The sequence below is a fragment of the Peromyscus eremicus genome, chromosome 10, assembly GCF_949786415.1.
Source record: "Peromyscus eremicus chromosome 10, PerEre_H2_v1, whole genome shotgun sequence".
NCBI lineage: Eukaryota > Metazoa > Chordata > Mammalia > Rodentia > Cricetidae > Peromyscus > Peromyscus eremicus.
In genome coordinates, this window is record NC_081426.1 from 85,659,715 (window position 1) to 85,676,408 (window position 16,694).

The 16,694-nt window shown below is 38.9% G+C and overlaps 1 long non-coding RNA gene across 3 annotated transcripts in view; it reads left to right on the forward strand.

The window, feature by feature from the left end:
• Positions 1-14,177, forward strand: part of LOC131920366 (uncharacterized) — a 125,453-nt gene extending 111,276 nt beyond the window's left edge. For all 3 annotated transcript variants that reach the window (XR_009381636.1, XR_009381637.1, XR_009381638.1), the window contains 5 exons: positions 8,891-9,006; positions 9,567-9,633; positions 9,922-10,477; positions 13,791-13,969; positions 14,065-14,177. This is a non-coding gene — a long non-coding RNA (uncharacterized LOC131920366). The remainder of the gene's footprint in view (positions 1-8,890; positions 9,007-9,566; positions 9,634-9,921; positions 10,478-13,790; positions 13,970-14,064) is intronic.
• The last annotated feature ends 2,517 nt before the right edge of the window (positions 14,178-16,694 follow it).

The following is a 16,694-nucleotide window of genomic DNA, read 5'->3' on the forward strand; positions in this document are numbered from 1 at the left end:
GCAATGCTGTTCAGTTAGTGGCTTGTTTCATCTGTAATTTTTGCTTCATATCAATGAGAATGATATTTTCATTACTGTGGGGATAGCAGTCCATTCCTTTTGTTAGCCCCACTTACAGCAAAGCCCATGCAATTTTAAACTACCGTGTTTCTCCCGACAACAAGGAGGCCGTGAAGCAGGGAGTTCTTACCACAAACCTCAACAGACTGCACACACACACACAGCCATTCCAGAGGTGACCCCTGTAAAAGACCAGCAACTCTGTTATCCCTTAGTCTTAGAATCAATTATCTCTTATTGCTTTTGATAACATTTAACACAATGTGAGCTCATGTGGATTCAGCCAAAGGAATTTTTGCCTGATGATGGTAACTATGCCTCATGCTCTCACTAGGTGCTGGGTTACCCTTTCCCACAATTCCAGCTGTTCTTTTTTTTTTAATTTATTTTATTTTATTTTATTTTTATTTTTTTGGTTTTTCGAGACAGGGTTTCTCTGTATAGCTTTGCGCCTCTCCTGGAACTCACTTGGTAGCCCAGGCTAGCCTCGAACTCACAGAGATCCGCCTGGCTCTGCCTCCCGAGTGCTGGGATTAAAGGCGTGCGCCACCACCGCCCGAATTCCAGTTGTTCTTGCTGTATGTCCATAATTCAAAGATGCCTCCTCTCCAGCTTATAATTCTTTAAGGGTGGACCAATTTTGTGTAAATTTGATCCTTCCTTCAGGAGTATCTGAACCAGGGAGGTTTCTCACCCTCCTGGGCTTCCATTTTTGTTGTCATTGTTGTTCTGACAATAATAAAACATATTTAATACATAATAATAATTATTATTCCTCAAAGTAACAATATAAATGTAGTAGTGCTGTATTCAGCTGAAAAAGGAACTGAACATGTTGGAGAAAGAAACTGCCATTTTGTGCATACACTGGAAAATGGAAGTTCAGTATGCTTCTGTTTTTTAGAATGGGTAGTTATCAGATCATCAGAAGAATATGATTAATATTAATAGCATATAAATGATCATATAATTGAGTGGGTTCCCACCAAGCTCAAGTCTGTCTTGTATTACACAGGACTTATGATTTTAGTAAGCAGAACAGGTCAGTGTATCCTATAGAGTACTAAGAGTTTAGGATGTATCTTTGTGGTAGACAATGGTTCCCATGACGTGATAATTAATTATCTCTTTAAAATAGTTTGGCTTCCTGAAAGATGTTTCCTTTAACTTAGATAAAAGGCAAAGTTTATTGCTTGTTTTACTGTGATTGGAGCCAGGTTTCATAATAACTTCTAATAATCATATGAAAATGTTATGAAGAGTTGAAATTAATATACAGAGGGATACATAACATTTAAAAATATTTCCCTAATGTTATTGTTTTTGTGCTTGGGCAATGTTCTGCTCATCTGAGCATAGTGTGAAGGGTAAAATTGAGCAAATTTAGAGACAAATGATGCAAAACCTCTTTTGAGTATTGATATTTAATAATGTTTTGATAGAATGTTTATGACAAATTTTAAATCTCCTTTGTTAACTGCCATGGCCTAGAAATATGAATACAGTTAAAGTCTGATTTTCTTTTTAGTTTTATTATTTTGCAATCATAAGGCATGTCTTTGAATCTTAGATTTTTTTAAAAAAAATTATGTGTTTTACCAGAAAAAATATTTTCTGATAAATTATATATTTAATAATTGTTTAATGGGGGAAGAATAGGACATAGATGTTAAATTTAGGATACTTAATATCTTCCAAGATATGTACATATACATTGCTAAACCAAGGCAGTTATATATTTTCAAATGCTCCTTTAGGCAATTTGATATAAGGTTAAAAATAATCTAAATCATGATCAGTCTAGAACATTCTAGAGAAGTATACTAGGAAGAATCACTATAAACCATAAGCTTAGTACTCACCTAGTAAGGATCTATTCTCTCTGACTACATGCTTTGTGTGCTGAGCTGGGCAAAGGCATCATATCATTTCATGCAGCAGAAGCATTACCTACTCTCAGGGGACTGAAGTCTAGGGAGGAAGAGGAGCAACGCACACATGCATGTAAGTGCACGCACTGTGATGAGTACTATACAGCCGAAGGATGGAGCTGTGATTACAATTAGAGACTGTTGTGAAGATGGAGACCTACTTTATTTGGAAAAGCCAGGAAAGATCTCTCTGATTCGATATCGATGCTAGGATGTAAAGGATAAAAGACTGTACAAAAAGAGAGAAAAACATTCCATGAAGAAAGAAGACCCCAAGAAAGCCTCAACTGGGGAAGACCTTGGCAGGTTCCCCAGGTCAAAAGATAATCAATGGCGAGGAGCTCTTTGCAATTGATAGAGAGGGAAATCAATTTTCTTCATTAGAGTGAGTATATAAGCCACACTTCAGGACAGTCACTATGCTTGGGAGCACCTGGCCGACAAATCAGATTCTATGTTCTTCTGTTCTGTTTCATTTTGTTTTTTCCTAAGAAAGAGGAAGAACATGAAGTTGGTTGGGCCGGGAGGTGAAGGAGGATCTGGGAAGAGTTGGAGGAGAGAAAAGAAATGATCAAAATATGTATATGTTGTATAAAATTCCTTTTTCCTTTTTTTTGAGATTATAGTATAATTTCATCATTTCTCCCTCCAAACTCTCCCAAATATCCCTCCTTGCTCTCTTTCCAATTTATGGGCTTTTAAAAAAGATTGTTATGGCATTCATATACGTACACACACACACACACACACACACACACACACACACACACACACGTTCCTAAATATAACTTGCTCAGTCTGAATAATGTTACTCATACATATATTTTCAGGGCTGACTAGTTGGTATTGGATAACTGATTCTTAAAGAATAAATAAAACATTAAAATAAAAACTTAAAAATAAATAAAAATTAAAAATCTTACATTGTGCCCAAAGCAGAGAAAAGGAAGAAATTTGCCAATAGGGTTAGAGCTGAGAGGTCAGGGAAGTAGGAGTGGATAAAGAAGGAAGAGCTTTGTCCTGATCTGTCTTCATTGCCTAGACTGTTAGTGTCTTCCTCTGTATGTAAGGATTTGACTGAAAAGGTTTTCCATGAATATTTTTTTGAGATACACATATATTTTTGGTAGAGAAGTCAAATCTGCTTAGAATTACCTGAGAAGATATCCTTTTATTTTTTTTTATTTTTATTTTTATTTTTTTTATAGTCACCTTGACCCAAGCTAGAGTTAGATGAGAGGCAGGATCCACAATTAAGAAAATGCTCTCATAAGACTGACATGTAGGAAAGCCTGTGCACATTTTCTTAGTTGGTGGTTAATATGGGAGGGCACAGTTTAGCAGAGCAGGGAGGCAGCCTACAGAATAGGAGAGGGTACAGACCATTGTGGGTGATGCCACTCCTGGGCAGGTAGTCCTGGAATATAGATGAAAGCAGTCTTAGCAAGCTATGAGGAGCAAGCCAGCTATACTTCAGATGGAGGATTAATACTAAAATATATATAGAACTGCAAAAAAGAACCCTTCCTCCCCAACCCAAACTCCAGAACTGCCAATCAATAAACTGTGCAATATCTGTATTGCTTCTAAAGCTCTAGCTAAGAGGCTATTATTCAAAAACATGCTGATCTGCACTCAAGGTTTGCAAAACAGCATCTACAAAACGATTCTATTGAAAATAGTTTTTTGATGTTCTGTGTGTGACAGTGCAAGGTCGGAGTCTTTGGGGCTTCTGGGTAAAATAGCAAAATGAAAGTTAAATACGCTGTGCATGTGTTCCATGTGGAAACCTCGATGCATCAGCAAGAACATATTAGTTCCCACACAAGTAAGCTTCATGATGATACTGAGTTCGTGTATGCTCTTGAAGTTAGCTTGTTTTAAATGAAAGAATGGAGTTTGTCATGGTGAAGAAATGTAGTAAAGAATTTACATTCTACCCTATAAAAGAAGAAATGTTTTATACCAGAAGAAACTAAATATAAGAAATGTACATATACATATATGCGATAGATGTGTGTGTGTATATACATGCACATATATAAGGTGCATGTATTTTCTCTGTAAAGACAAAGATATTTTATTAAATCACAAATGTATAGTTTATGTAACTGGCTATTTGCCTGAGTTCTAGCTTTGTCCATGACCTTGAAATAGCTACACAGCACGAGTGTCAACTTGTCTGGTCTACAGTACACAGTTCTCTGTTCTATAAAAAAAAAAGTCAGATGCAGTAGCTGGGAGGCCCCCTTTTTCTGTCATTTGCTCACACCCCATGACTTTTCTGCTAGGTGGGTTATTTCTCTGAGTGACTCAGTACCTGTCCTGGCTTTTCAGGGACACTCTGAGCTCATGCATCTGAAGTGTTGAGTACAAGTTTAGAATAGTCCTGATTTTTCCTTCACTCTTTCGAAGTGCAAAGAAGAAATTCTACACACATGCTGTGGTCATGATTAACTACAGTGAACAGCAAGGAGACCAAGACACCATAAGTTGGTTTCTATTAAGGGGGAATTTTACTCCAGGGGCACATTACCATTAAGTTCCTTGCTTAACAGACTTGAAGTTTATGAGGCTCTGACCTTGTGCTGCTGATTTTCTGTTACAGGACCTTCCTCTCTGCTGAGTCCTCTTATTTTTACCTGCCTTGGATATAGAGAGAATAAACAAACTGTTAGGAATTTTGGGAATGGAAACTGAAGTTTTTTAAAAACACACTGTTGTTAAAATCCATTCCCTGATTCTCTTACAGCTTTATCACACATCCCACAGAAAGTATCTAAATAAAATATGTAAACACATCTTTAGTGACGTCAGCGTGTACATTTTCTGAACTAATTTTTAAAGAAATCCATGAGCTAGGTCATTCCCCAATTTCATAGACAAAACCCCAAAGCAAAGATCAGACCAAATGCCCTTCCTGCGTACAGGTAACAGCTGTTGGAGGCAGGAATTATCTTACGTGTGAATGAGATTATTGTCCACAAAACAGTTTCTTTTCTTTAGTAGTATCTTTAACCAATCATTTTTACAATATTAAATACAAGCATAATGAGGGCACAGATTAATCAGACTAGTAGCATACATGTTTATCTTTAAGGTATTAAAATCTGTATTGTGTATTTATGGCAATGATTAAACTCCCAGGCAGGCCAAAGGGTGAGAATCTTAAATGACTCTCTTCCTGCCTCCCATTATCTACTTGGATAATAATACTAATGGGGGAAGCATAGAACAATAAGTAAGTTTTTCACATGTGATCCGAAAAGGAAACACATCGACTATGTTAATGTAGCTTTCAATTTATGGTGACATTTACTGAAAATATTCTGCAATATTTGGCCAAGTTAAAAGAGAGATTGTTCCCCAATTAACCAGAGGATCAAAGTGTGAAGGTTAGGGAAGGAAGTAGTGTCTTTCTGACTCGCTCTCTTTCATCTGCAAGATGCAAAATGTTTGGAAAGGTCAGGCTTTGAGTGGGCTAACCTCTACTACCTCTAGAATGCCTCCTAGCTAATGAGCACCTGCTCATCATCCTAACGAATGCATTTATGAGGAAAAGAATGAAACAACTTCTCAGTAACTATGGCCGATAGTGATACTACATAGAAGCAAAGTAATTATTATCTGCTGTACTTAAAAAATTCAGTCCATTACAAATTATAATTTTTTACTATAATGTGTTTATTAAATAGTTAGGTTGTTTTATCTAACAATTGATTCAATAAATATTTATTGATGTTTTACTACTGGATGCCACACCCTGTTCTCTATAGACTGGAGAAAATAATTATACATGAAGACCCTGACCTCACAGAGTTGTTACTGTGGAATTATTGAGACATGCTAAAGAACATTCTTCTTTGGTATCCAATGCTCACTCTTGTGGCTGAAACACTGACTTTTCTAACTATAGAATCTGGAGTCAGAGAAAACAATGGCAAGGATCCTAGCAGCCACCCAAGCATTGTGTGAGCATTCTCTATGGGAAACTTCAATAGCAAGCTCTTGGTTACCCTTTCTCCTCTCCTTTCATGTCACTTTATGTAAAAAAGTCGCTGTCTTGGTTTCATGTACAATTCCAGGGATGTGAAATAGAAGAAACAAAGTCTTTGAGAAGGAAACTATAACTTCTGTGCCTTAAGTGCTTTTTATGCAGGTAGCAAATAAAGTTTAGTTAAAAATACTGGCCCTAAAATACATAGTAGGAATAGCTGTCATTTTTTTTCAATGATATCTATGGATAGTGAATGCCTATTGCTGAGTTTCAAAGAATTTCATTTTGTTCCTAAAGAAGCTTGGAAACTGAAAATAAAAAAAAAGTCTCATTTTAGGAGATTCATTTTTACATAATATATTAATGCTTTGAGAAGCTCTGGAATGTAGACAAGTCTGTAGAGCAGTATTTCTCAATCATTACTGATCAATGGGATATATTTTCCCACCATGTATCAATAATTTATAATTTGGAAGAAACTCTTCTGTTCCGAAGGATGAACTCTTGATTATCATAGGAGAATCCTTTCAGATTTGCTAACATGCTGCTTCTGGATTTCAACATCCTGAGGAAGTACACGGTTATAGGGATGCCCTCTCCATTGTGTTTTTGTAATTGGTACAAACCAAACCTACTCTGGTTGCCATCTTTTTCTGCATTTCCAAGGTCAGATATCTTCATCTTCCCGTCATCAAACTAGAAGCCTGAAGTGGGTGTGAGCTCATCCAAAGTAAAGCAAGTGAAGTTTCGTAAAGAGACAAATGCCAAGCAAGACCTTGTCCTTGTCAACTTTCTCCTCAGAGTAACTGAAGTCACCGATGTACCATTCAGCAAGCAGTTCCAGACTCTGAGTCAGGTTCTCCTCTATGAATATAAAACATTTTCAAATCCTTGACTTTAATTGCTGGAATCTACGCAGAGAAGAGAAATCTCTTGATAACTTTCGGGTCTCAGTCTCTACATTGCTTAGACCTTACTCAGGTTCCCAGAATCTGGGGAAGCAAGAGCGGCTTTGAAAGAAGGCCATTTCCTAGAACATGTTCATAGTTTTATGCTAGGAATTCTTCCCTCCTCAACTTTGGCAGTGATTTTTTTTTCAAAGCAGTACAAATATTTTTGGAAGAGAAATAAAAAAATAAATAGTAATCTACTTTCTATATGTAACATAAACATTTGGATTTCCTTGGAACTCTTAAGTTATTCAAGCTAATAATGTACATGACAAAAACTTGAGAGAACTTTCTTGGATTGTTTTCAGAGCATCTACATAGCCCTATATGTGTAACTGTGTATGTAGCCCCTCTTCTGTTTTATACTTCTCAATGTTTATTAGACTGAAAAACTATACATTTATACATTTTCTTTTGTAAAGTGTAGCTTTTGTAACTGTGTTTTATATTCCTGATTTTAATTGGAAGATTGGGTCACGTTTCACATGCTATGACTACTACAAGATATATTTCCATTTTGGATGCTCTTTTATTTTTAATCTAGTATGTAGTACTGTATGCATCCCATGTTCTACACATGTACCGCCATATTTGACAAACCCCAATCCTGTTTCATTTTTTTTTCACTGAAGAATATAGTGATATATTCTAAGTCTCAAATCTTTCTCAGAACACACCATGCCAAGAAAGCCGATCTCTTCTCTCATTTTCTCCTCTGACTCTTCACTCTCCTTTACCTGACTTGTATGCATAAGCTGTGTATGTATATGTGTATGCGTTTTTAAATGTAATGCCTAATGAAGATGTAATGGAGGATGCATAATTGGAAGAGTCCACTAAAGTGGCAACTGTGATCCTTTGAAAAGCACTGGCTAAACACATGCCTGGAGCTCAGTTTAGAAATGGGAATTTTTATAAGTGGTCCCCAAATTATTTGGAGGAAGTTGCTATTTTAATGAGTAAATAATTCCACTTGTTTTTTAAAAAAGGACTTTTGAAAAAGGCTATTTCTATGTCTTTCCTAACCAATTAGAATCCTCTCATTCTGTAGATGTGGCTCTCATCTGAAGCAATATGGTATTCTTTCCCCCACCCCATTCTCACTAAACAAACTCTGTAAGAATTAGCTTTGAGTTACTCCATCTGTGAACTTTTAATTTTGTCATAAAAACACAGAAGCCTGGCAGGGAACTCTTTCCAACTGGCTACATGTATCATCTTGTCTGAAAGCTGGTTAAGTAAGTGTGGCATTTAGAATAAAGTAAAAAACCTTCATTTATGGAACTAGTTCACACGACGTGTTTGCCCACTTCTTTGACCATCTGCTTGTGTTGACAAACCACCGCCCCGCATTGTGCCAAAGTGCCCTTGGCTATTAAAAACAGTGTTTTGCGTGTGAATAGTGTGTGTGTCCTCACACATATATGTGTTTTGGGGGGTGCCATTTTCTTGAGAAATGTCTTGTTAAAGGTTGCGTATGATCCATGTGGAGATATTTCAGGTCAGTTGCTGTTCAGGAAACATTGCGTTAAAAATGCTATAAGCCCTACTCACTCTTAAACATGTTCCCCATCTCCCTGACATATTGAAACTTCTTTAAAAAGACAATGATGGTATTAGTAAAGTACCTGTGGAGTTTGGCTACAGTGGTAATGATATCACGTGTTGAAGGTGAGTCCAACGTGAGCCCAAACATCCTGAGCACAGAAATGCTTAGCAATATCGTGGGAATTCAAAGCTGTTGACAAGATTCTTCTTGCCAACAGGAGTATCAGAGTTGATATTTGATTCACCAGATGACATAAGAACCCCTCGATCGTATTTAACATTATAAATAAAGTCTCTGGGGGCAAGATGGCCTCCTGGGAGATGGAGAATTCTGGACACATGGATTGTCAATTAGCCACCATATTCTTAGATTTTTTTTTTTCTTCCTTTCCTGCTTTGAACAGCTATTTATTCAAGTTTCAACAACTACTTTTAAAAAGCCATGAGCACGCAACATCCAAATCACTTCTGGAGAAATGAGGACACATGTTCTCATATATATCAGCACTGTAATGATAAGGTGAGCATAAATGCTAAGGAAGACAGCTGAGACAGATTTTTTTTGAATGGCGATAAAAATGTATAGGATATACAAAGATCGAGAGGCTGGTGATGGAGGGCTGGTGTTGGTGGGCTGGTGGGTGCCGTAACTTGGGCTTCTATTCTGTGGGGGCTTTGCCTCTTCTTCTCTCAAATCCATGAAATTATCTGGAGCAACTGTGAGACTCCTCAATTCACCAGAACATCAGAATACATAGACTCTCTGTGGAGCACCGTGATTGCAGTGAAGTTTTTATACTGGAGAAACTCATAGGGTGAGAGGGCAGATTTAGAAAAATATTAGGTGTGTTATTTGTGAGCTAGCGTAATGAGCTTTCATAATCCCCTCATGTCAGGTTGGGTGTGTATGATAATCCATTGCCTGATAATAATTGTAATTATTATTATTTTCTCCTTACATGCTCATACCCCAAGGTCTTGATAATTGCCCCACTCCCCTCTCCCGCCTGCCCCTGTTTGGTTTGTCAGATTTTCAAACAGGGTTTCCCCTAACAGTGTTCCATGTTTTTCCATCCATAGGCTTCGACTCCTTCCTCAGAGCATAGGTCTGGGCTGAATAACAGATATGTCTTCTGACAGCTCTAAAGTGAGTTTAACGACCATCCCAGTGAGATGAGCAGCTCCAGGTCCACCCAGCCAGAGGGTTTTGCACTGTGAGTGTAAATAGCTACCAGTCATGGCCCGCTGCTGCTCAGGGACACCTTTGTTTATTTAATAACTCAGTTTGCAGGCATTACGGGGGAACTGCAGCATTTCCAATTATTCAGGACAAATAAGAAATTAAAAAATGCTGCACAGAGAAAAGAAGCGTTGTAGTTTTCCTTGATGCCTGGGGCTGCCCTGTTCTAAAATGTTGTCTGTTCTTGGGTTCCAGAAGGTTCAAGAGCTCTGCTTGTCGACTCTATCTATGGACCGTGTTCGATTTTACTTGGCGATCCCTGGGGACGATTTGAAAGATGTGTTTATTTTTCTAACATCTAGTATTTAAAGTACAGGCTGTGTAAGCTTTTAGCAAGTGGGACTCATTTTTTTCTAATATTTGATGAATACTTGTGAGAAATGTTTTAACAAAATCACCTCCAGTTTTGAGAGCAGGCAGTTTGCTTTTACTTATGTTGGATTTTCTCACCTTTCTTTACACCCGTTACTCTCCCTTTTGTTCATCTAAAGTGAGTAACACTGGGTACTCGGCTTTATTTGGAAGGCTATAGAGTCCTTGCCAAAACAGCCAGCTGTAAGCAAAACAATGACAATGGCTTGTCTTCTTAACGATATATTTGTATTTTATTTGTGTGTGAACTGGAGGTACAAGCCGTTCTGAACCAATTACATGGATTCCAAGAACTGGATTCAGGTCCTCTCCTAAAGCAGCTCAACCCATGGGCATCTTTCCTACTTGAAAACAGACTGTCTAGGATTACCCGTAGCAGGTAAGAGTGAAAACAACACTCCCCTTTAGAGTTATAATTATGGTGACATCTTCATTGTCCTCATGACTTATCTGACATTTCATTTTGCACAATAAATTTTTAATGAACAAATGAGGATATTATTCACTGTTATGATGAAATCACACAGACAGAAATAAACTCTGAAGAACTCTACATTTGTGATGTGAGCTTTAGGGAGTTTGACTATAGCATCAGAGTCAAGGCAACTGCCTCCACTTATTTATTCTAAATAAAGATGTTTCCTACAAAAGGGATTTTTGGATTGCTCAAGAGCATGTCTGTGTTTAAGAAAAGTTACAATTTGGGAAAGTGAAAACTTCTGATTACATGTTATCTTTCCCAACCATAAATCTTACAACCCTATGCCTATGCCTTGTTTAATACAGAGAGCTCTAGCCTTGAGTTTAAGCTGTTTATATATTCCTATTTTCTTCCTCTCAAACTAAGGCCTCTACCAGACAGGCCCATCTTCATCATTTCTATAATGTTTCCCTTAGAAAGCATGTTTGCACATGTCCATTCTCAGTATAGGGGTTATCAAAACACTTCCATGGACAGTCTCATTTATTGTTTGTGCCTTGCCTATTCTTTTAATTAATTTGCTTAATTGATGGACTGGTTTTATTATGAGATTTTATACATGCTCTTCTGCCTTTCAGTTTTTCGTGTGTGTGTGTGTGTGTGTGTGTGTGTGTGTGTGTGTGAGAGAGAGAGAGAGAGAGAGAGAGAGAGAGAGAGAGAGAGAGAGAGAGAGGTGCCGAATGTCATATTTTCTTCATCCATTCATTTCTTGACAAACATCTGGGCTGGCTCCATTATCTTGGCTACAGTAAAGAGTGTAACAACGACCATGACTGTGAAAGTGTATCTGTGGTATGGCCACTTTCTTCATGAATACAGCTAGGACCAGTATATCTTGTTTGTATGGTGTTTGTATTTTCAGTTGTTCAGGGAAATCTCCCTGTTGATTTATACTATGGCTGCACCAGGTTATATTCCTACCGGAAGTGTAAAAGCACTCTCTTCCCTCCTCCTCAGCATCTGCTCTTTGTTTTCTTGAGAACAGCCTCTGCCTGGGGTGAGATGAAATCTCAAAGCATTTGTAATTTGCGTTTTCATGATGGTTAGTGATGCTGGATTGTGGACATTATTTGCTTTTGTTTATCTTTATTTATAATTTAATGGAGGGAGATAAACCTGTGAGTAAGCCTGAGCTAAGATGTGAATATCTAGTGGGAACTGGTCAGACCTCTGCCTCAAGACATGTGGTGGTTTCCTAGAAGAAAGCAAAGACTTCAGGGTATTTGAAATCATGCCTGGTGGGTAACAGGTAACACAGAGGACTTTCAGCGAATGTTTAATTACTTTTTTTTTAAAATTGTTCAACTGTGGGAACAATGGATGGGAAGAGATCAAGATCTGGAGTAGGAAAGCTAACTGTTCTCTATCCCCTTAAGAAGGTGGAGGGTTTCCGGACACTGAAGAACTGATGTGATATGAGTAATACTGTGCTGGGTATTCTTGGTTGTCAACTTGAGTATATTTGGAATGAACTACAATACCGAAATGGAAGGTACACCTGTGAGAGATTACTTTTGCTTAGGTGAATCCACCTCTAGTCCAGACCTTTGAGGTAGGAAGACACACAACTATAGCTGGAGTTTTCTCTCCAGGTCCTGCCAAACCCCGGCAATCCGACAGCCCACTTATAAAATAAACACACAGATGCTTATATTATTTAAACTGGTTGACCTAATGGCTCAGGCTTCTAGCTATCTAGTTCTTACATCTTAAATTAATCCATTTCTATAAATCTATACCTTGCCACGTGGCTCGTGGCTTATCGGCATCTTCACATGCAACTTGTTATGGCGGCGGCTGGTAGTGTTTCCCTTCGCCTTCCCGTTCTCTCAATTCTCCTCTCTGTTAGTTCCACCTATACTTCCTGTCTGGCTACTGGCCAATCAGTGTTTTATTTATTGACCAATCAGAGCAACACATTTGACATACAGACCATCCCATAGCACACACTTTTGATCTGGATCTTGAGGCAGGAAGACACACATCTTTAATTTGGATCTAGAGGCAGGAAGACACAGCTTTAATCTGGGCCATCCCTTCTGCTGGAAGCCTCTATAAGGACTCGGAAGAAGGAAACTTTTTCTCTTTGCCTGCTTGCCCTCACCTTGCTAGCAAGTCCATTCCTTCACTGGCATTAGAGCCTACTTCTTCAGGATTCCAGTATGTACTGAAGACCAGCTGAGACATTCAGCCTTGTGGACTGACGAACCACCGAATTCTTGGACTTTCTGTTCATAGTCTGGATTAGCTGGAATGAACCTGTAAATCCTTCCAATAAATCCCATACGTGTATGGACTAAAAAGTACTAAGTATGTAAGATGGAGAGAGAGGGATTCAGAATTAATGGTGGCTCCTGGTTTGGGAAGATGAGTGGAAGGTAGGCCAGTTTAAGAGAAGTGGGAATATAGGCAGAGGAGGATCATGAGAACACTCAGGAAAAAATTGCATTTAAGGTGCTGTGGGGTTAAAATGGAAATATTCTAGAGCAAGCTGGCCATGTGGGTCAGGCTTTCATTCACGAATCCTCAGTTTGTGCCCATGTTTATGCATGTGCAACTTGGGGTGTGTCTGAATTTATCCAAGTGAGCGGTTTTGCAAAAAGACAAATGCCAAGACAGACCCTACCCTTGGGGCTGCCAACAGAGGAGGAGAAATATGAGACTCGTACGAAAGCCATGTGAGGGCGGAGGTACTTTAGGTAACATTTGGGTGGGGGAACTGCAGGACGCCAAATATAGGAATCAAATAATCAAATCAACAGAGCCTAATGGTTTGCTTTGGGGGGCGTCGTCCTGGAAAGGACAGTGCCAAAGAGAGGGCTGGTGACTGATGTCTACAGGTGGCAATATTCTGAGGAAGAGATGAAATAAGGAAAAGAAGGGGAAGAAGCAAAGATAAGGACTATTCTTTATAGATAATTGGCTAGAATGGGAAGAGAGATTATAGACACAGCAGAAGGTGGACATGGGTTGTGAAGGAGACATCGATGTGAATGGTGCCTTTCAGGCTCCTGTGGTTCCCAGCATGTCATTGTATGCGTGGAGGTAACTCTGAGCATCCCTTCTGCCCTGAGAGTAGAGCTGCAGGCCACACATCAGATGAGTTATGTGCTAGTCTCCTGTTCTCCAGGGCCACGCCGCTGTCTCTACCAGTTTCCTGGGATTGCCTCCCTCACGCCAGACCTTACTCTGGACTAAAGTCTGCTTTTAGGGAATCCTGAACTGAAGCAGAAATCGTTCAGAGCAAGGAGCCAACTAAAGGAGAAAGTTTCAAAATACAAGAAAGAGAAGAAGTAATCGACAGAACAGCGGCTTCCTGAACTGAAGGAGGGTTGATGAGAGTGGAGAGGGGGTTAGAGAAATGTGGGAGGTCTGCAGACCACATACTAGGTAATTTACACCGAGGAACAGGAAGACACACCAAACTGTTACTCAGAAACTTACCATAAACTTCATTTATTAAATATTGTCTTGTTTTTCTCCAGGGACAACCCCTAATCTGATCAGGAATATCATCATCAATTGTACAGAGCTGGTAACATATGACCTCATGAAAGGGTCATATGAAACACCATATATCCTGTTGATCGGCTACAATTTCAGGTTAAAACATGATAAAAAGTGTCAACAGTATTTCCGTGTGAATTTCGAAACTAAAGAACAAATTCCAGTGTGATTGTCGGTAGAAGTTCTTATCATGGGTCTCTTTCTGTAGACATGAGACTTTGCAAAAGTATTCTAAAATAAACAGTTTGATTTGGCTGCGAGTATGCAATAATTAAGAAAAATATTACGACATATGAAGAAACTTTAAAATTAAATAGTGAAACCTATAACAAACATGGCATTTTAAAACATCAACCGCATTTGGCTTTCTTCTCACTGTTTGTTTACTTTAACTGATATCACCTTTAGCCGGAATTAGTGCAAAGTGATCTGTTCATTCATTTAGCATTTACTGACTCATTCATTCATTCATTCATTTATTCATTCGTAATTTACTGGTAGTCATGTTGCTGTGCCAATTGTACCCATTGTGGAAAATAAGTGAAAGTAAAATCCAAATATCCCCCTAGAGGAGACTTCAGTAAGAGGGACTTATACATAAGGAAATGATTACAGGCTTGGTGTGGTGGAGCAAGTCTTTAATCCCAGCACTTGGGAGGCAGAGGAAGGTGGAGCTCTGTGAGTCTGAGGCTGGCTTGGTCTACATAGTGATTTCTAGACCAGCCAGGGCTGTGTAGAAAGATACTGTCTGTAAAAAAGAAAGAAAGAAAGAAAAGAAATGGTTATAACAAGCTGCTCACTGAGCAGTAAGAGTTGAGAAAGTCTGGTGACAATTAGCTTAGGCACCAATCTGGTCACAGGAGGTAGCAGTTCATGCTACATACCCACTATTGCTAGGTATTGCTAGGTACTGCCGCTGTTGCTTAGCTGGGTTCATCCTTGTAGATTCCTGGGAGATTCCCTCACGCCAGATTTTTACCTGACCCTGAAATGTGCCCCATTCCAGTTGTCTCTTTCAGTACTCTCCCACTCCTCCTCTAGCAACCCGATCACTCATGCTCCCCTCCCTGTGTGTCCCCAGTCCACTCACTAGCCCAACTGTCACCTGAGAGGCGTCATCCAGCAACTGATGGAAACAGACGCAGACCATCAGGCAAACATTAGGCAGAGTTCGGAGAATCCTGCAGAAGAGGGGGAGGAAGGATTGTAGGAGTTAGAGGGTCAAGGACACCACCCGAAAACCCACAGAATCAACTAACTTGGGCTCATATAGGCATGTGTACCATTTAATGTCATAGTCTGGTGTAAGTAATGGGAAATCCTACTACTGGGGTTTGGGGCATGAGGAAGTTTATCTTCCACTTATCTGGCTTGTTTGATAATTTTCCAGTGTCTGATTTCTAAGTACGTTAAAATATGAAACTGTGTGATATGTATAATGATGCTTTGGAGTATGTATTATTTTTAAACAAATTTAAACCAAATTTATTGGTGAAGAAACTAGGATATAGTAGTTAAGCTGCTCAGAGTTGTACAAGTGGTTAGACACAGGCACGGATGTGGGTGGTTCTTCTTGAGTGCCCTGAGGACTCAGTTTCCTGCCTTACAAACTGGTAAAAACCAAGGAACAGACAAAAGGGATGGGAAGAACCCCATCTTACCCAAGTACTCTCCATAGACAAATGTCAGCTACTGTTAGGAATGACATAGTCTAGTTATTTACAGTTCAGGATAGGATGGAATTAGTTAGCAGTGAGCTAGCCCAGAGTGTGGACTCACACTACTAAAAACAGAATAATTGGAGACTTAGAATTGCAATGTAGGAGATAGATAAACCCCACAAGTTCTCTCTTAGAATGTGATTTTTGACCTGGATGACTATTCTCTGAATGCCACCTAGGTGTGTGATCTTTCTCAGTCTATAAAGTTAAAATTTTAGAAGAGTTAAAAATAGGATTTTATTCTAAATAAATGATTTTTTTTGAGACAGGGTTTCTCTGTGTAGCTTTGTGCCTTTCCTAGAACTCACTCTGTAGCCCAGGCTGGCCTTGAACTCACAGAGATCTGCCTGGCTCTGCCTCCTGAGTGCTGGGATTAAAGGCATGTGCCACCACCACCTGGCTAAATAAATGTTTTTGCATAAGAAGATCACCAGTAAGTCTAAATGCAAACATCAGATTTTTAAATTTTTGCTTTTTTGGGCTTTGTAAAAGTCTTTTTGAAGGTGTCTGCCCGGGAAGCTAGTTTGAAACACTGGAAACCAGGAAACAAATGATAATAAATAAAGCAACTAAAATCATTCTACCCATCGTTCCAGCGCTGCCTTTGTAATACAATCATGTTATTATTTCATTTTACAAGGCATTTACTAATGTTTCCCTTTGTCCATAGAATACACTTTGTCCTTCCTGCACATGGATTTTTCCCTCCCTTGCTGACTTCATAGGTTCCCATACCCAGATTGGGCATATTCTCATTCTGTAGGTGTAAACTCAGAGCTCAAATTCCCCACGAAACTCGGATAACTACTCAGAGAACATTAATGATGACCCTCGCTTTGTTTCCATAACATTTCACAGCTCTCTCCTAAGTTTTTGTTTCTATGATG